The sequence below is a fragment of the Colias eurytheme genome, chromosome 8 (assembly GCF_061535395.1).
Source record: "Colias eurytheme isolate Ceu_HAF_F1 chromosome 8, ilColEury1 Martin Lab GWU primary, whole genome shotgun sequence".
In the NCBI taxonomy this organism is placed as follows: Eukaryota; Metazoa; Arthropoda; class Insecta; order Lepidoptera; family Pieridae; genus Colias; species Colias eurytheme.
Window position 1 is genome coordinate 8,009,313 of NC_142987.1, and position 21,286 is coordinate 8,030,598.

At 31.3% G+C, this 21,286-nt stretch overlaps 1 long non-coding RNA gene across 1 annotated transcript in view; it reads right to left on the reverse strand.

Moving 5' to 3' along the window:
• Nucleotides 1-5,208: 5,208 nt before the first annotated feature.
• The window catches only part of LOC149906656 (uncharacterized), a 71,529-nt gene continuing 55,451 nt past the window's right edge, over nt 5,209-21,286 (reverse strand). The window contains exon 3 of the long non-coding RNA XR_016457020.1: nt 5,209-5,357. This is a non-coding gene — a long non-coding RNA (uncharacterized LOC149906656). The remainder of the gene's footprint in view (nt 5,358-21,286) is intronic.

Here is a 21,286-nt window from a genome sequence, read left to right on the forward strand (position 1 = left end):
AGTCTTTTTTTAATATCAATTGAAATTCTCCTTCAAATCTCCTTCACGTTAATGTTGCAGTATAACGCATTATTATGACGGAAGCCGAAATAAAAAAAGTTGAGAACAGTTCTTTAAAGGAATATGATGTTTATGTTTAAGAAACGTAGGTAATAATTTCGCTTTATCAGAACCAACACGTGATACATTCAATTATCACTGCTTGTTTACATTACTCCTAACATTTGCATTCATTTCATTTTGCAAGCCTCTGTAATCTTAGCTTATTATGTAAACAAAATATGTGCTTACGAAGCTCATGTCATGCATATATTCATAACTTCATAGAGATTATTCATTATTAGAGTTCTGTTAAAATAGTCACGTAAAACTGAAAATACATATTCAGCTGGATTTGCGCGTTATTCCGGATTTAATGATGATCGCTTTATTTCCATTTTCTATTGCCTAGGGCCATTAAAAACGGTGACTAATTATTGCACGACTATTAAGTTCACATACCAACTATTCCTTATATCATCACAAAATGAAATCTAAATATTTTGGGAATACTAATAGAGCCCACTATGATATATAGGTACTAAACTAGAATTCATATGCTATCTAGTTTTAAATAAATATTAATCTAAACAAAAAGCGACCTATCTTTGAAATATACGTCAAATTAACATTGCTATTACGAAATAAAAATTCCTATGTCTAAACTGTATCCAGTGTCAATAATGTGATAAACTTGAACATGATGTGAAAATTTTTATCTTGGAAATAGGCCAATGACGTTCCTGTTTATTTATTATTACAATTTTATAGACCAAGCCGACGTGTAAAAATAAAATACAACATAAATCATTTGTAACGTGTACAGAATTCAATTGTTGCTGGGACGAAATAAGAAAGGCGGCGCGTGTCAGAAAGCGTCAGAATTTCGGAAGGTATTCGGTATAAAACCATCCATGAGTCAATAATGAGAATTCTTTTATTAGGTACTATATAGGAACTTCTACACAATATAAGAACGAACAAAGCAACGAACTCGTTTTCTACGGATATAGCTTTTAATTTCTTTTACAATTTGGATGGTAAAATAAAAAATCAAATAATAAATTATTAATATTTGAGAAGATTGAGATGAAATTTTATTTTTTAATCCGTTGGTCTACTATAGTCAACATAATGTTCGATCTAAACAATGTGTATATATATTTTTTTTTATTTTGCTATAGGTACGCATTGCAAATTGTTGCAATTTTAAATCTATTGATAAAAACTGAAAATTGTACATAATTTATCGATTAGAATGATATTACCAATTATTATTAAAGTTTTGATATGATTCCATAAATAAGGTAAAGGTTTTTCCACAATGCTTTGATGCTGGTACAAATACAATGGGACTAAACTTTATTGAACAATTTATGCTTTGTCATCGTTATTACCCAAAACCTAAGCCCAAAACATTATGAATTATATTACGCCCGGCAGGCTTAAAGATTTCATTTTACAAATTATTATTTTTATACCTTTCACACTTTAGTAAAAAAATAAAGTAACTTAACATTGTGTCTATCTGAAAACATTTCCAATCCAGAGAAGTTCTTAAAAAGAAACCGTAAAATACCTGGCTCTATAATAATAGGTAAAAGAAGGGAGGTGAGTTAAGTCCACTTCGAGTAAAAAATAGAACAAATTATACTGGAATTTTTAGAGACGAGCTTATCTATTTAATTTTGTTCTGCAAGAAGTTTTTATTGCACAACTTTAAAATTTCAAAACAACGCAGTTTTCCGTAAAAAGATTTACGTAACAAGAACTGCGAAACTATAAAATCCAAAGTTCTCAACCTTTTACAAGACCTCGTAAGTAGTAAGGCGTCTAACAAAGTTTTAGTACCTAAACCTAACATAAGGGCTCTCATCTGAAACATTTTAAGTACCTTTTACGAACCTTTTCTTCGAATGGAAACCCACGAGCCGTGAAATTTCAGAATATGCTCGACGCATGTGAATGTCACGGTTCTTTAGTTTTCAAATAAAATCATATGGAACGTAAGAGACGATAAAATCGCGCACGACCTAATTAGAATACATTTTTTATATTTAGATTTCAATTGGTTATTAAATTATAAGTATTAAATTTAATAGGATTTTTTACAAAATGGGAATTTTAGGACGTCATTGTAAATGCAAAAAGTGGGATGAAATTAATAAAAAATCAGAGCTCTAAAGTCTATCTAAAATAACCACAATAACTTATATAATTCCTTTCTATTTGAAACGTCAGAATTAATGACTTTTCAGACTTTATAGCATGATAATGTGAAAAGTAGGCGAAGAATGGTCCGGGAGCCAGCAGCAGATTTTATGACCAAGTTCCTCTCAAGCGGTAATTAGTAAAATGCATCAAAGTATAGTATTATGAAGCCTCGTGAACGTCAGCTGGAGCTCGGTTGGGGGGAAGAGCGGTTGTAGCCTCCCGTATCAGCTGACGGTTTTTCCACCAAGATACAGCCAGCTGACATATATATTTATCCACAGTTACATATAAGGTATCATCAGGTAAATTTTTGTTTGAGAGGAAATAACGGAAAATAAATTTTTCTTTAAATTTAACTTTCATGTTCGAGACACCAGCTGACGTATAATACACCATGTTGTAACCAGCTGACTATTTTTTTTCGTTGAGATATTGGGTTAGCTACAATTTGACAAATTTTTAGCTGAGAGGAAATGAATGAATGAATGTATTTTTTTTCCTATGTGCGTGGGAGGCACCCCCCCAACCGAGCGCCAGCTGACGTTCACGAGGCTTTATAATACTATACTCTCATGCGTCTGACGAATTATCTCTTGAGAGGAAATAGTTAACCAAATTTGCACCTGGCTCCCTAACCAGAAGGACGTAGGTAAGTTCTTACACACAAATATATTATAAATAATATATTTATTGGCTAAAAATTGGGCCACACACTGTAATTCATGCGAGAATGTAATTGAATTAAACGTTTTCCAATTAAATTTGCACGCTATTTTGCCTGGTGATAAATAAATAATTCTGTGAATATTCATGCTTCTGAAATCATAATTTTATTATAACATAGTGATATTATTAATTGGTAATGTATTTTAAACCAGTTAAGATTCCAAAATGTGTTTATTTCTAAGACAGTGAAATATGTAGGTATGTAAGGTTATCTGTTAAAATTTAAATCAGGATAATAATGAATAATATACCTAATGCAGTCCTACTGAATGCGAATAAATATATAATATTCATTTAGTTGTGAATATAGCACGTGCATATATTTAATAAACCATCAAAATATGTAACGTTACGTTCTCAATTTTAATGTTAGTATACTCATAGAGTGGATTTTATACATACAGCACAATGTCGATGAAAGCTATTGTTCTGCAAATGGCTAGTCCGTTCTGATTCACGTACATGCTTCAAACGTTTTTATTTAGACAATGGAGTGTACAGTGAATTTTTTACATACGCTTGAAATACCGTAGCAGTAATTATTTATTGATTATTTATTCACGGTCTAAATTAGCTTGCTTTAAATTGAACTGTATGGTTGGCACATAATACGATCTTTTGTTTATCCAGTTTAGTAATTAAATGTATTTCGTGTAGAGCTTGGACATTATCTATGTAGTTTCCTCAACTCCTCTACAACTAAGATACAACTGGGTCTTGTAGAGTTAAAGTACTTATTGAGATAGAATCAGTTTTCCTTATCATGTTTCCAAGAATAAGCAACTTAACCTAATCACGTAGCGGGAGTTCCTTTTGGAATTCTGCTAATTCGTTCATAAATCTTGTAAGAACATTTCTCAAACCACCATAAGAATACGTAAAACCTCCCAATACTTTAGTGGAAACAATGTTAATTTTTCCTACAAAATGCACTCGCTCACTTTCATTCCTTAAACCACTGACGTCTTTATTGTACACACGTTGTTACGTTGTTACGTTTGTGAAACTAACCAGACTCGTTTTTCATAATTTATACGCTAGTTAGCCGCAGCTATAGTTACTGTATACCTATTTTCTTAGTGTATTTCTGTTAGCTTTTTGTTTGAACTAAAATCGCAAAGTACACAATTGTTATGTCTGGCTTGTTTAGTCATCACTGATATTGTACATTAGTGTAATTAATACAGTTATTAATTTTATTTAAATAAATAATATTACTACGTTTTACTAACTTGATTCTTTACGAGGATCAGTGTCTCACATATGCTTTTTGTATTCTTAGTTTGAATAGAATAATCATCTATTATAGGTATGGGTAAATTATACACAGAATGCCTTATAAAAGTCAGATTTGCGGAAATTCATCACGTGATCTGATAACTAATTCAGTTGGGCAATTCAATGGTTTGCATACGATTAATGTCTGACGGCCTGATGCGACAGCCTTTTGATGTTCTTCGTGACTGATTACCATGTCAAAGGTTGATTTGAAATGTACTGACTCTGTTATGTTTGTGTTTCAGAAATGGATGAATTTTACCTTTTTGCAGCTTTTCAATGCCTTTACTTTGTGTTTAAATTGCTGAAAATATTTTATGTTTTAGAGTTTGGGAATAAAGAGTAAAGAGTATGTGTCATCTTTGAGTTTGAATAGGTATATTAATTTTCATAACTAAATCGTTACATCATTGTTAAATTTCATTATTATTGCGTTGAATATAAAAAGCGATCATAATCAGGTTAAGTAATTAAAGTATTACGATGTATGTAAAAAAAAATATTAAACTATCTTTGATTACCTAACCTTACCTACAATCATACCTACTTGAGAAAAACGGAGCTTTTCTTTATATATTTTCAAAGTAGCACGTTTATTCACCACCACCAATCTAACAAACTAAACTTCACCAAATTTTCCGGATTAAAAAACAGTTTCAAATCTTATAAACAACAACATAAACAATAGGCATCATATATTAAAAAGGATATGGATTAGTGATGAGTTTGAGGCACCAACTCCGTGGCCGCGTATCTTGCGTCAAATAGCGGAGAGCCACGGGGGTGAAGCCCGGGAAAGGCAAGTCCTGACCCACCGTGCTCTCTGTACTCAAGCCCCCCTCCGAGTCCGAGTCTCCCCCCTCCGATTCCGAACACCCCCCACTCGAGTCTGACCCCCCTCGATACCCGTAGTAAGGCATCTTCACTCATTCACTTAACTTATAAGCTCATTGTATCACTTTGTTAACACACTACACTACTATTTCACCATATTTGCTGGTTCAACTGTACACATAGGTGTCCGTTAGTATCGGTGGTGCGCGCTTTGAATGCTCCGTGCCGAGGTCGTAAACTTGCTCCATGCTTGCTTTTGTATTTATCTGGAACAAACAGAAACCTTCATTAGTTTTATTTGATTTTTGTATTATTTCGCAGAAATCAATGTTGATATGTAAGATTAGATGAAATGGGTCAGTTTCATTAATTCTTTCATTAATCAATCTCGTTATTCATATTAATATTATAATCTGAGTGAATACGGTACCTACTTACACAAAACATAATAAATAATAAGAAGGATTGGTAACGAAACACATAAAAGATACACATATATTATTATGTTATATAAACTTGTGAAAAATGAAAATACTACCTAATACATTATTATAAGAAAAATTCAATCTTGTAAAGTATTATATTTCTTTTCCTCTAACCGTCAAGGCTTTTCAATAAAAAATAAATCAAATATTTCCAGGAAGCGTTCACTTAATATACTAGAGATGTGAAAAGCCAAGCATGACGGGTACTTATACAATATTAATATGACATTTTCCCGTAAGCCCAAGAGAGCGCTTATGTCGTACATCTTAACAAAATTATGAAATATGCAGCGGTAATAGTGATTTCTCTGACCCTTTGAATAATTTAATTGAAGTCGGGAAGCACGTGAATCAGAAGAATTATAAAATTAATATGTGAATGTGCTTTATATCTATCGATTTTTTTGTATTTTTGGTAAATATCAGACAGACTTTCGATCTGAGTCTCGCCTGAAGATCTGACTCAAGCTACTTAGCTTGGAGAAGCATTTTTAAATTTATTTAAGCGTTAAACAAATATGTTTTCGATGTAGACCAGTTTGTATACAATTCTATTCGAGATAATTATCATATAAATTCCATATATATAGGTAGTTCAATAACATCCAATATTTTTTCTAAAACGTGTGTGCGCAAGCATAAATTTTGATATTTATGAGTCGTTCTCTCGAATTTAGAACATAAATCAATAGATATGCGAAAACTTTGATGAAATAAATTCGTTATGTCAATTTATGAAGCTTTCCAGTTTTTACGAGTGATTTTCGGCGATTTTTAAATGTAAAAAAGTAAAGGATGGTATTTTTGGCTGACAAATACGAAAATATTTTACACGATTATAATTATTGTTATGCAAACAAAATATATTCAACTAAAATATAGGTAAGTACTTAGTACGACGTGACCCGAAAGTTTTAAAACAATTAAATATGAAATTGGGGCTTATACTTGAAAAAGCTCGAAATGAAAGGTTTAAAAATTCTTTATGGCATGGCGGCTGCACAGTTCATTTTACGAGAGAAAATTGTATTAAAAATTTATAGAGAGTGATTTTTAAGTAAAATTTAAAAAAGCAAAATATTGATTACACATATGAGTAGTGGAAATAATCAGGAAAGGAAATAAATTCTCTTTGCTAAATATTTTTCGTAATTAGTACAATTTTATAATACCTTCTTTTCCATGGACAAAAGATACAATTCCGAGTTAAAAAAGTTTCATCAATCGTAAAACCTGTCTATATTCTTACCAACCAGTGTTAAGGGATGGAAGATAGAGTTACATACATAGAGCGAAAACACGCAACTACACGAGAATTTTGTTATTTTCCTTGACACCATGTCCTCAGGCTTCAAAGCACACAATTGCTTCACAAAATAGAGAGATTGTTTTACGCGACAATACTCCGTTTATCCTTTTATCTATCCGTCGACGATAATGTTTGTCATTCAAACTTCAAAGCTCCCTTCAAATCTAAGATTTTCATCTTATACAGGGCTTATGTATCAATTATTCAAATTAAAGTTCCAAGGAAATCTCTCTTTCTATGGGATTTATTTATACTTAGCGAAACCGAACGGAGGGTAAAAGGCAGATAATGGTAAGAAAACATTTGAAGAAGGTAACAAGGTTGATTTACGGCTTAGAACAAATGGAGAAGGTCCTAAGCTTGCTCGGTCGCGACGACGTTATACAGAATTTAATGGTATAAAAGAAGAAGCGAATTTTATATACTTCACTGTTTAGATTTTCATGCTTATCAAATCAGGACGAGATTGCTACGGCTTTTCAAAAAATTTCGTTAAATATTTTGGAGAAAGAAGCATCGAAGGCGTTAAAATTTAAAATATCGTGATGACGATGTCATCTATATGTTAGTCAAAGACATAAAAAACTTACTTCATTAAAATTAGAACCCTATTTCACGTGCACGTCTAACATCATTATATTTAAATCATAATCCAGCTTCACACATAAAGTACAGCAACGTAAATTTAGCTTTGCAAGTCAATATTCGAGACTGAACATAACACAAACTAAACCGCTCCATCTTCATTAAAACGATGTCGAGAGCTTAATAACCAACGTTTATATCTATTTAATACGCGTTTAAAATGCGGTCGCGTCTGTATAACCCCGTACCATTTCATTGGGCAATTACGTAAATATCGTTTTTATTTGATTACGACTGACCAGTTGATGCTTCAATTCGTATATTGATGGAATGCGGTTAAGGTAATGATCGATCTGTTAGCAATGAAACAGATGTATGTGTCATGCTTCGTTTTAAATGCAATTTTTGTTATAGCTGAACGCTAGATAGCCTACAAATTTAATTCTTCAAAGTATGGAATATGGTATAGCTGCTAATTTGAAATATAACTTGCTCAAGCTCAAACAGTAAATCACCTTTTTCATGTTCCTCTTAATATTAACACGTAACGCAAACATATAGTGAAGCAACAATATTCGCATCTAAAGCATACTCTCAATTTGTTGTGAAAATGAAAAGCAAAATTTCCAACATTACAGGTACATTTTTCATTTATGCATCGTTTGGATGGCTTGACCTGACACATATATGGAATAGCCGTCATATTTCCTCGGCATTCGATTACATCGGAGATACATAAAACGTCATGAAGATTCGAAATGCAATAAAATGAAGCCGTAACTGTGGAGCTGTTTTTATGCATCTAATACTGAGAACATCATTACTGAATAAATTATTTATTAGACATGTGTTGGAAGTGTAGTTTTCATTTAATAAATCGAAATCGGAATCGAAATCGAATTTAGTTATCGAAAGATTTGCATTCCAATAAAATGAAGTCGTAAATCTATGCTGGTTTATTTTTATTAGCAAGAGCATAATTAATTTAACTGAATAAGTTATTATACTCATACTCTTTGTGGAAATGAATGAATAGTTATAAATCTTAATTCAATGTACGTAGATATAGTCCAGTTCTTGGTATATTGTTGGAGCTAGCTAATAGATTTGATCGATCTGAAAACCACAAAAGCCTTTGTCTGGCCAAGAGATGACCATGTTAGTGCCAGTCAATAAAGGAAATTGGATCTATAAATCTAGAAACACCTATCTCAATGAGGTGGGTACTACCATAGACTAATATTATTAGTCCATGGTACAAACATGGTTCAAACTTAAAATGTCTATATGTACCTATCATACATTGCACTTGTAAGATAATACATACACACACATATTAAGAAAAAACACTATTTTTAACATTCATAATATTTTTGATGTCATTTTTGTTATTTAAACTAGTTAAAAAACAGTTTAAAAAAGTTCTGTCTTGGACGTCCGTGTGTCTGTATGTGCGGAGGATTTTCTTGTTAACACGATAGCGACCGAAATACTTTACTAATCGAGTCTTTTTTTTCTCTTACGCTTGAGTATGCTCAGGAATAGAACCCTTTCATTTTTCAGGGTCTGATTCGATGTGGTTTAATTGTTATTAAATAAACAAAAATAATAATTATTAAAAAAAAATTATGAGGCGTGCACATTTGGATTTTCCAAATTATTTAATTTGTATTATAGATACTAGAAATTCTAGAGGGAAAATTTCCTTCAAAATACAAGAGGACTAAGCCTTTGTACAACGTTAAGCGGTTTTCAAAGTTTACCTTGCTTGTAATTGTGTGTGTAAAAAAGGTTGTGAAGCGGGTTTAAAAATTTCTCAACTGTATTAGAAAACTTTTGGTCAGGTTAGAAGTTAGGAGTTGTGATAAAACTGTGATGTGATTGAACGTACCCAAAAATTTTGTCACAAATTATAAAATTTATGAAATCGTTTCATGCAAAATTCATGAGCATTTTAGCCTATGAAGGTAATTAACAGTTTTTTTGCACAATTCTAATTGTAGAGTATCAATATAATATATGGTTATTATTTCTATCATTTGGTCTAATATGCATTGAGTTACGTGATAATAATATGCTTCAGTTTAAGTTTTGATCAGAGTTCTTCAATACTTCTTAAAAAACAACACTATATTATCACAAGTCACATCACACACAATATCCTAGATTATAAAATTAATAGTAAAATGAAATGGCCTTAACACCGATGTTATTTTAATTTCACCAGTAAACAACTATACAGCAAACGAAGCCAAAGTACACCAATCAAAGTGCTTGAGCGCATCGATCGATACATTTTTGATGAGACTGAAGCTTTGTTGATAGTCCCGTAGTTTCCCTGCATTCCACCGAACCGTGTTCTTATGTAATGGTTTTCAACATAATATTCATTGTTATGTTCGGAATTTTTACAAAGTGCTATCTGTTGTAAAAATTCCTTGACCGAAATGGCTGGAAAATGTAATTCAATATGTGTGTTGAATAAAACATCGCCGCGTTCGTATGGCTTGATGTTTGCGTGCTTTTAGAATTAATTTAAGAATGTTATAAAAATATGTGTATTGGACTGATATGATCTGAAATGTAGTTTTTGCTAAATAATCGAGAGTCAAGATTTTAACCATGCTTGATGCTAGCAGTATTAGTATTAGTTTAGTAATTAATTATTACAGTTACTACCTATTGAATACTTTGCTTTCACTTTTTTGCCCGAAAATTCAATCGATCAACGAGAAAAGTATTAAAAGCGTCGCGTTCCTCCTCTAAAATTAGATCAGGTTTGTATTTAATTATAAATTATTCTCAATAAACATCTCAATAGAATGCGTTGAAGATTTCTGACAGTACCTATTGACTTTTGTTACGCCGCATCTGAAATATTTAACAATTCACTTCATTCGGAAACACTAAAAGCTTTGATATTTTAACACGCTTTTAGAATAAAATAAATAAATAAAACAAAGCTTTTAAAGGTTACTGCAAAACACGACAAATTTATATATAAAAGCGTATCCCCATTAAAAATCCATCCGAATTGAACCTGACATAGATTTCAATGCAACTATACCCAGAAGTAATAAAGTACGTTTTTTATGAAAGCACTCGAACATTTTAATGTTTCGAACGTAAACAATGTTCGTCTTCGGTGTTTACTCAGCGAACGAATGTATGACATAACTCCTTTAAGCATGCATAAAGATTTCTTGTATATCACTTTTATGTTGTCTGTACATGGTCGTGAAATATAGAGCCATTATATCGTGTACTTGGAGATAAACGGCGTAAAGCCATATTTATTACAATGTTATCTTTTTCCGCACTCTTTTACATCAATTTTTGAAGGGGTGCCATCAATTTTTCTATTGATATTCCATTTTCCCTCGATCCTTGTGTTATTTAACAGATTTTGTAAGGAAACGCATTTAGTATCAATATATGCAGAGTAAACGACATCAAATGGCGATAAAATATTTTACACTAGTAAATTAGCCCTAATTATTATAAGCATTAAACCAAATATTTGTTATAGCATAATCAGTGTTAAATACCCCTTTATCTTGTACTATAAACCAAATTTATACATTACTAGCTGTTGCCCGCAGCTTCGCCTGCGTGGAAAAGAAAAAATTTAAAAAGTAATAATTTTCATCCCCTATTTTATCCCCTTAGGGGTAGAATTGATCAAAATCCTTTCTTAGGGGACGCCTACGTTATGACATCTACCTGCATGCCAAATTTCAGCTCGATACGTCCAGTGGTTTGGGCTGTGCGTTGATAGATCACAATATCAGTCACCTTTGAGTTTTATATAGTATATAGATTTCTATTCATACATTAATCGTACATAGAAATTGCTCCATATTCAATAAGTCTTCCTAAAATAATTCAACACAATTTCCCTAGAATAGCGTAGTTAGAACAGCTGCATCTGATTATTCAACTTCAGATCAAGTTTAAGCTGTATCAGATGTTCGAAGTATCGATTTCCTAAACTCACTTTACACAACCCTTCCCTGCGAGTATTTCAATTAAAATCAATAACGTAATTATAAACTTTACGACAAGTTTACTAAGTTAACACGTATGGTACATACAGGTGACTATTATTTAACTATTACTTCAACGTTTAGTAGACAATGCTATTTAATTTCATTAATTGTAGTGTAACAAGTGAAGTGATTAAACTATTGATGAGAGATTAAACGATTGTTTCTTATATTCTCATATTTTTGGTGTTTATTCTTACAATCGATTCAGATTAGAATATCCGGGATAAATGGAGGTCGGAAGATTGTACTACTCCTGGAGTATAAGAAAAGAAGTGAAACAAAAAGTAGAATCACAGCAAGAGTCTTAATATAGTATCTAAATATTATGTGAAAATATAAACAGTAATGAGCGACATTCCTGTAGGATTTATTTAATAGGTAATACCAGGGTAATACTTATTATTAATCGTCAATGACATTAAAGATAAACGTTTAGGTTACAGAATTTTGTAATTAATTTTAAGAGAGATAGTGAAAGCGGATTCATTAGGGAAATAGTTTGCCCGTCTCTAATATTTCAAATATGCTTCCATTTGAATGCCGATCTTTTGTGTGGGTGTTGACTGTAGATTGTATGAGCGACCGAGATTTGAGTCGAAATATTTCTGACATAAAAAACTGTAAGTGATTGCGTAATTTATATCTGTGTATCCGAGTTGTTCTACGAGTAGACTGTATGTCAATCCATTGACAGCTTTCTCAGTTCATTCCGTCCAATTTATTTCACATACAATATGTCAAATAAAGGTCTGCCTACCCTTTGTATCAGATAATAGTCGTATCCAGTTCCTATCGCACACAAAACAAGTTGAGAGCAATAGGCACTTCATTCGTCCCGACAAATCGATTGCGCCGCAAATATTAACTCCATAGAACGTGATAGAACCAAACCTTTTGTTGTTTCGCATGACACATTTCGAAGTAACTGGTATACATACATAACGTCATTTTAAGGTTACATTGTGACATTATCACGTCAAAAGGTTAAATTGGCTTATAAATTTAACACTTTCAAGATCCATTTGTGTTGCTCGAGTAATGACGGTTTAAAATATGTTATAAAACGTTCAAATGTTACAAAGTAAGACTTGTTAAATGTTTTATGCTTTTGTTACGAACAATGTGTTGAATATTGCGTTACTCAAAAAGATGATAGTATGAACTTGAAGCTTTGAAAATATATTTCTAAACGTAGTCTTTATTGCTTTGGCTTTGTCTTGGCTCGCCACTTAACTCGTACAAATAAGCATTAAAAAATCAATATCGTGTCATGTTTGAGCATTCTAAATAGCATATAGAATTTAATGTAAAAAAATGTGCATAACTAGGGACTCTACCAAATTGAACTTATAATTTTTCCAGAAGAAGACGACAATACGGACTTAGGTAGATACTACCTTAAAAATTTTATGTAAACATACAATTGTTAAAAGAAATCAATGTTTTGTGTGATGAAATTAGCAGTATGTACACAGGCAGCATCTCATTAAACGAAGTGCTTTTGGCAAACGCCGTAAAGGTATGCCAATTAACATTACTGAGGCAATGCTCCACGCGAGTTTATGGAAGGGAACACGTTCAGCGGAATTAGAGTCATAAAGCCGTGGTATGACTGAATGGCGCTCAAATGGTTTCTATATGTTTTCAAGTGAATTGGGCATATTAGTTTTAAATGCTCCGTTGTTAGTTGCGTGTCGGTATTTAGTTCTCATTTGCGATTCTAAGAAGTTTTAAAACGAATATGAATAATGATAGTGATGAAATTTGGCACGGTGAATTATCGTCGTGTTAATGGAAAATTTGTGTATAATTTATGATTTTACTCTAGTTAAATGCCAATATGTAGGAGATAATGTGTAAAACATGAATACCAATGATGTGAATGTAACATTTTCGAGATTAATTAATTGCAGAGAGCCATAGATGTTTTGATGTATGGGCTCCAAACCCACAAAATGTTAAGAAACATCCGACAAATTTGTTTACGAGATAATACAGTCATCACATTTGCGGATAAGATAAAAGATCAAAGAATCGCAAAGTTATTTATCATGCAAGGAGTCATGTAAATAGACTGGAGCGTGTAATATTAATCATTTGTTTGTCAAACTAACAACTCTATTCGTATGGAGTCGCTCGGTTACATGTCGAAGTAATAAATCAAATGCAAAATGCGCTAACAAACTTTGCAACTATAAGTATATTTCATTCCATTGTTAGTTTGCTATCAAACTTATTGTATAATGCTATTAAACATTATGAAAGGATATGGCGGAAATGGTATTTGTTTAGGTGTAGAGAAGGACTAAAATAAAAATAGGAATTTGTACGTCATTAGTAAAAGTAGTTTTGCGATAGAAATTCTATTGGTTGTTAGAGATACGTGTTAATAACTGCATTTAATTGCTCCTTAAGTTTCTTACATAAAAAAATTGTGGAGTGGAATTCCTTCCACTTCCACCTTCCGTGGGATGAGGAATAAGAACTTGTGCTCTCTAAGTCTTATTAAAATACAATAGCGTACTATCACAGATTTCTAAATAGTAACTATAGTACCCTTATTTTAAGTTCAAATGTTCTTTGAAAATTTTTGTATATATTTAAATCTAAAGCTTAAAAAATGGAGAGCTTTTTCTAAAAACTAAGCTTACATTATTGATGAAAATGTACTTTTAACATACCATATTTATTAGGTACCTAATATATTTTTTAATATCCCATGGAACTATAGCTATCTTTGAAGATTTTTTTATCTTCTAGTTTACAGAGATATGGTATTCGTTGAATTAGAGTGAAATGCCTTTCCTTTGAGCAAGTTGGTAACATTTCAATTGAAGTTGGTACTGGCTTCTATTTTCTTATGTAGTTCACGTTCGTTTTTTATAGGTTTCAGTGTAATTTCCCTTTAGAAAAAGTTTCAATACCAAACATGAAAGAAAATTCACAAGGATTTATTTTGTATACCTAGTTAATTTGATAAAACTTTAATACATGAATAGATTTTTTTATTAAATGGAAAAACGTCAATCTTCTTAAGAGATTATTTTTTAAGTTTTTATTAGATCGTTCCTTTCATCTTATGTGAAAAATTTATTATGATGTACAGCATCTTATCTTTAATTTCCTTGGGGAAATAATGAAACCTGAGCTTTGGGACATAATGTTCAATCTATACCATAATTAATATTTCCCGTATTAGATTTTTTAGGTTTTCTACAATCGTATTTTAGTATTTTTATATAAAGCACATTAAAAGATGGTCCATTGACTTTCCATATTGTTATAAAAAATAACTACTCATGTATCTACACCTATACAAAAAAATATATGAAAAATTCTAAATCTTTTTATAACATAGTCGATTATGCTAGCACAAAGAATAAAATAAACAACGAAAATTTCCCTTTGTTAGTGGGTTTGGAGAATATTCGACGGGAATTAGGTCACGTTTGCAGCAGAAAGGTTGTAAGAGCTTGTAGCGTCATAGAACTTAAAATAGTGGCATATTTACCTCTTCCATTATATTGTGTACTTTAGGTACGCGTCAACTTCACTGAACGCGACTATATTTTAACTTTCGAAAGTAAATACTTTTTTTAAGTTTTTAGCTTCTCTTTTCAATATTACAGTGAAAATAGTTAACATTTTGTGGAGTGATTTGTTTTCATGACTATTAGGCTATAATATTAAAAGGTCGATCGTAGAAAAATTAATTAGTGATGGTCAGAGGTCATATATAGTATCTGGGTGTTCTTATACAAATTTCTAAAATTATATTGAATGAAAAGTCTAAAAATAAAAGCATTATATAAAAAGTACTTTTTATTTCCAAGTAAAGAATAGAGAAGATACTCTCAGGGATACTTATACTCGCACTCCTGAGGGAGTAATTTTATAACCCATCATCACACCTAGAACGTGATCGGATTCCCACATCCTGTTCAAAATTCATTTAAACCTAGTTCCTATATTACAGACTTTATACACAATGGTCTAATCTGGGCATACTCCTCATTGCTCGATGCTCGTCAATCAGTGAGAGCATTCCCGTTAAAGGTCGACCGTAACACATTGCTTCAAGATATTTCAATACCTGTGTATAGGTACTGAAACTGTGTATCGGTTGTTGAACTATATTCGCTAATACTGGGTTTTATATATTGAAGAGCAGATGTAGTTCATGTCGTAGTCTATTTGAATGAGTTGAGAGTTTAGGTAATGTTTAATTAACATTATTATGTTTAAACAACATACTATGATTCTGAAATGCTTTAATACATACAGTAATTGGTTTAGTAGACCTAATTTAATAGTTAATCGCAGCATTAAAATCGAATGAAAAATGGAAATGAGCTCATAAGTTTTGGCTAGTTAATTATAAAAATTCATCAAGCATTCAAGTTGCTGAATCAGATGTGTGCTCTATGTAAAGGAATAAGATGGCTAGAATGCTATTTCCTTTCTGCATCATATGCATGATTTTATGTTAAGAAATGTTTTTAATAAAAATTAAATAGCTAGAATTCTATTTACCGATCCGATACGAACCGATCTCCCTATTTTGATAGATGCAATCAATTATGTTTATACTATCTTTGTATTAGAAAATATCGTAACATTTTTAAGCGATTAGCAGTTAAAAAAGGTTTATATAACATTATGTAGGTATAAATTTTATCGCAGGGGCCAGGTTGATAGCAGCTATAGTACTTGAAAACTCGAAACTTTAAGGCGTCGTTTATTAAAAAGGTTCTGCGAGAACATTTCCTTTCACCCAGTTTTGCCGAAGGTGTGTTATCTATTAAAACCAAAGCTCCTTTATCAAAATGTATTGTACTGCCTTCAAAATAAATACAAATTATTTCAGATTTATTTTGAAAGTTAGTTTTATAGCTTTAATATATTTTGATAGTATGTTTAATTTCAATCTTATATATAAAAATGAATCGCAAAATGTGTTGGTAAGCGCATAACTCGAGAACGGCTGAACCGATTTCGATCATTCTTTTTTTATTATATTCCTTGAAGTACGAGGATGGTTTTTATGTAGAGAAAACGTAAATATTATGTACCACGGGCGAAGCCGGGGCGGACCGCTAGTTCAATATAAAAATGCTGAGATCTTTCTCCTACCAAAAATTCTAAAACAATTTTTAAGGGATAAAAACGAATGTATCCTCGTTGTTTAGTGTAGGAAAATGCCACATAGTCCAACCCTTACATTTATAAAGAAGTTTAACGGGTACTAAAGATGGGACGGCCCAATAAGGAGGGTCCAATGGGCCTATCGTTGAAATGGGATATTGTGTTTACTCTTTACTTCCTAGTTCCTCATTTGGTGCTTTTTATGCATAGTATGTTAGAGCAGTTTGCTGATGTAACATCTTACATTGTGGTATAAATTGAACACGTATTTTTTGTAGGAATTAATATTTGAAAGTCTAGATGTTTACATACATAATATAACAAATGTATTAGCGCACGATCACCAAATTTTAGTTGGGATATAAAATCCACGCATCGTAGTACTTCCTACTAACCAATTTATGCCTTTCATTCTAAAAAAAATCGAAATGTTTCGATTATTCAGTCCATAGAAACAGAATCAGGCTCAAGTTACAAAAATAGTTGACAAATCAACGCCCAAACGCGTTTTGAATGGGCGCTCACGTGCCAACCATCAAAGCGCATACTGCATACTATGAAGACAAATAAAACAATAGGTTATAGATATTTCTGTACGTCTACGATCCAGACGTCGTTCGATGACTCCTGTTAAAGTATTGATTAATTGAATATGTTAATGGCACACGCGGCGCCTAAACGATACGGTTTTGGACAAAAAATTCCAGTTTCGTGTAATGGCTTTTTAATTATCGACGATTTTCTTATCTGTCTATCACAATAATTCGATACGTATTTTTATACAAATAAAACTTTAAAACGTACTAGAATAGGTTTTTGTTTTTTTTTAACATTAGTTTATAGGCTTATAGTAGATAGTTGACTTTTTAAATGCGATAAGATACTGTAAATGTTCATAGTAAAGCTTTCTCGTGCATTTCCTGAAAACGTATGGATTTTAAAGTGATTAAGCTTTCTCATGAATTTTAATACCTAAATACTTCTTTAAATAATTCCATCTTTATATTTTTTATCCACACAATTATCCGACGAATTACGTGACAATTTTTCGATATGATAAAAAAGTATTTATATTTCACAAACATAATATTATATTTTACTTTATAAGTAAAATATTCAATAATTGTAAAGTTGTTTTGGTTATATAGTAATATATTATCTGTGGTTATACCATTGCATGTGTAGTGTATGTGTGTGTACACGTGCCCATCACTACCATAGCGCCACTAATAATGAAACTCGACATTTGCTTTTTTTAAAGGAACTTGGCAAATGTCCCACTCATCACTTCATCCGTATTCCTTTGGATAAATAATTGTTTATTTCAGGTTTAATCACCTAGGGTGATTTATAATCTATGACTTTTTTAACACGAGCTTTTGTAATATCTTTTGGACAGATTTGAATACTTACTTTACACTTGATATAAGGTGGATATTAATGTTAGTAGAAATAATTTTTAAATAGAACAAAATATGATACATTGTAGAAATTTAGGTATTCAAATAATTGACTTCAGATGAAATGTCGACGGTTATACCTTATTGTACTAAGTAGCTTTAATTTTCTTAGTATTCATTCAGTATTATACTCATAATTATCACATTACAAAACACAATATCTATCTAAAAATATGAAACATGATACAATGCTTCAGTGAATCATTTTAATTGCCAATTACATTTCATTTTGTGTTAAAGTCAACATATTTAAACAATGAAAACACAAGATGTTTCTTTGTTTATACAACGTAATGATGTATCATAATTTACGAAATAAATATTTAACTTAAACATCAAACAAATGTGAAGCTTTACCAAAATATTACTCAACGCATAAGAAGAGTGTGTCGCAAGAATTATAATACCCACTTCATCAAGTCTCACACATATGTAAGGAGCCATATGACAAAACATTATGTGAGATTACGTTTTGTCCTGACGTTTACATGTTAGCTAAATGGAGGGTAATGAGTAATTGTACATCTGTTGATATTTTCCTTGACATATCATATAATGGATTCGATAAAAACATAAATATAAATGTAAATAAATAGATATTTCGATAATTTAAAAGAGGTAATGTAAGTGTGCGTACGATTTGCTATTTTTACTGGACAGTCCGATTTTGAGATGGGAGGATGTTGTGCACGAAATAAATAAAAACAGAGGAATAACGGGTGAATTATTATCTTATAATATGAAGAATTGAGATTATACCCTACAAAATTACTCTGGTGTATATAGGTGTTTTAGATTGAATCGCACGTATAAACAATTAAGGCTCCCCTATTTAACGAAACGTCATTAAAATTCTTATCTAGCTCAGTCTCTATCGCTTAAATATTCTAATGATATGTGCTTCTAAATATATATTTGAAATTAAATACGATTAAGAAATGTTAACTTTATTATAACAAGGTATAGACTTGAAAGCAACGCTTTGTAAACGTTGTTGAAAAGACCATATTTTCTAACCCCCTCCTTGTAAAACTTTTCAACTTTTTTGTTATTGTTTGCCAGCACTTTAAAAAGATTGATGCTTAAAGTGAATCGATTGTATACGTACTTCATTAATTGACATATTTAATGGAGTACGTAAATAATCACATAAGGCTTTGGGATAAAACTTACCACAATTAATTATATCCATTAATTTTTGTAGCAATAATAATTTAGATTCATTTTATGCATCAATCTTTTTTAAGTTCTGGCAAACAATAACAAAAAAGTTGAAAAGTTCTCACAAACGAGGTTACAACTTGCAGTATATTCAACATCTCTCATTTAAAAAGAATATAAGTGCATGACATATAGGTTTTAACCTGATTAAAAATATAATGGAAGTGAATTGTTTTTAATACATTTTATGCCACAATATTATGTCCATGTTTAAAATATTTACATGTAACACTTTAAATATTGATCGTCGGTTGATGTTCCGACCGTCCCTCCATACATTTTTGATTACCTCTAAACACTTAACACAGACACTATTTCTTTAAAACTAATCATTTTATCACTTCTCTATAATGAAATGTGTGCGCGTTCGACCTTTTTAATCAATAATTTACAATATTTACTTAGAAAAACAACAGTAAAATACCGGAAAAATTTGACACTTCTACAGTAGTGTGCGTGACTTTTGCCAAGCGAAACACGACATAAAGCACGACATCTAGCGCATAGACTATATACTTATTACAGATCTAGCGCGTCAATGTCTAAACGAAAGGCGATGTTTAGACATTGACGCGCTAGATGTCGTGCATTCGCGTTCGTTATCTTATACATAATGAGCATAATTCTTGAATGAGAATGAGAATTTCTTGTGTTGTGAATTTATTTTTGTATGCTATGCATTTTAATTGATTCAAATTGCAATGTTTCTCTAGTATGCATTTGAGACTATATTGTAAATTGTAATAATTGATCGTGGGTATAGTAATTAATTATTCTAATAACGCAATTAGTAATATATGTATTTTCGGTGGGATTCAAAACAAAAAATTGGCCCGTGATTTTTATGAAATTTCACCACATTGCAAATCACATCAATCATAGTTCATACACATGTATGACGAAAGTGATTAGTATTGTGGCTAACATTGACTCATCAGTTCATCACTGAAACCAGTGATAAATCAGTACCTATATCATATTGTGTTTGAATATGTATTTTTAAACAATGATATAAGTATACAATTATTATAAATCGGTAAACTATCAAAGTAATCACAAACTTGCAAACATTGGTAAAATGTCCAGTAGTTTATGAGCCTATTCATTACAATCAAACAAACAAACAAAGTTTTCCTCTTTATAATATTAGTGTAGACAAACACTATGAATACGATCACGAATGCAAATTCGGGGATTTTCTAATTATTGCTAAATAATAATTGAATTCGTTTTGAAATACTCTATAATTTTTAGTGTATAAATAGACATTTATAATGTGGTGCTCATTTTTTTTGTACTGCTAACGCTATTGTAGGTACCTATTTTCGTTGTTTTATTTCAAGTGAACACGGCCATACAATTTTGTCACGAGCCGCCTATGATTGTAGGTACTTTTGTTAGGCTCCTTCGTCGTCCGCGTCGCGTCGGCTCGAAAGTTCTTGATTTCATTGTCACGCGCTATGATTTGCGCGCGGATTTTCTTGTGTTGTGAATTTATTTTTGTATTATTATTATTTTTTATTTTTTTTTTATTTTATTGATTCAAATAAAATATTTCACTAGTATGCATTTGAGACTATATTGTATTATGTATAATTTATCGTAGGTATAGTTATTCTTATAACGCAGTTATATTTTCGGTGGGACAATTTGACCCGTGATTTTTCTGAAATATCACCACGTTGCAAATCACATCAATCATACACACGTATGACGAAAGTATAGTGGCTATAATTGACTCATCAGTTCATCACTGAAACCAGTGATAAATCAGTATATCATATTTTATTGTGTTTCAATATTTTTTAAACAACGATATATATACAATATTATTATAAATCGGTAAACTACCAAAGTACTTCCGAATTTTCAGACAGACAAACAAGTAGTTTGAACACGCAGTTTTCTTATACTAGTAGCAAAAATCAAAACCATAATAAT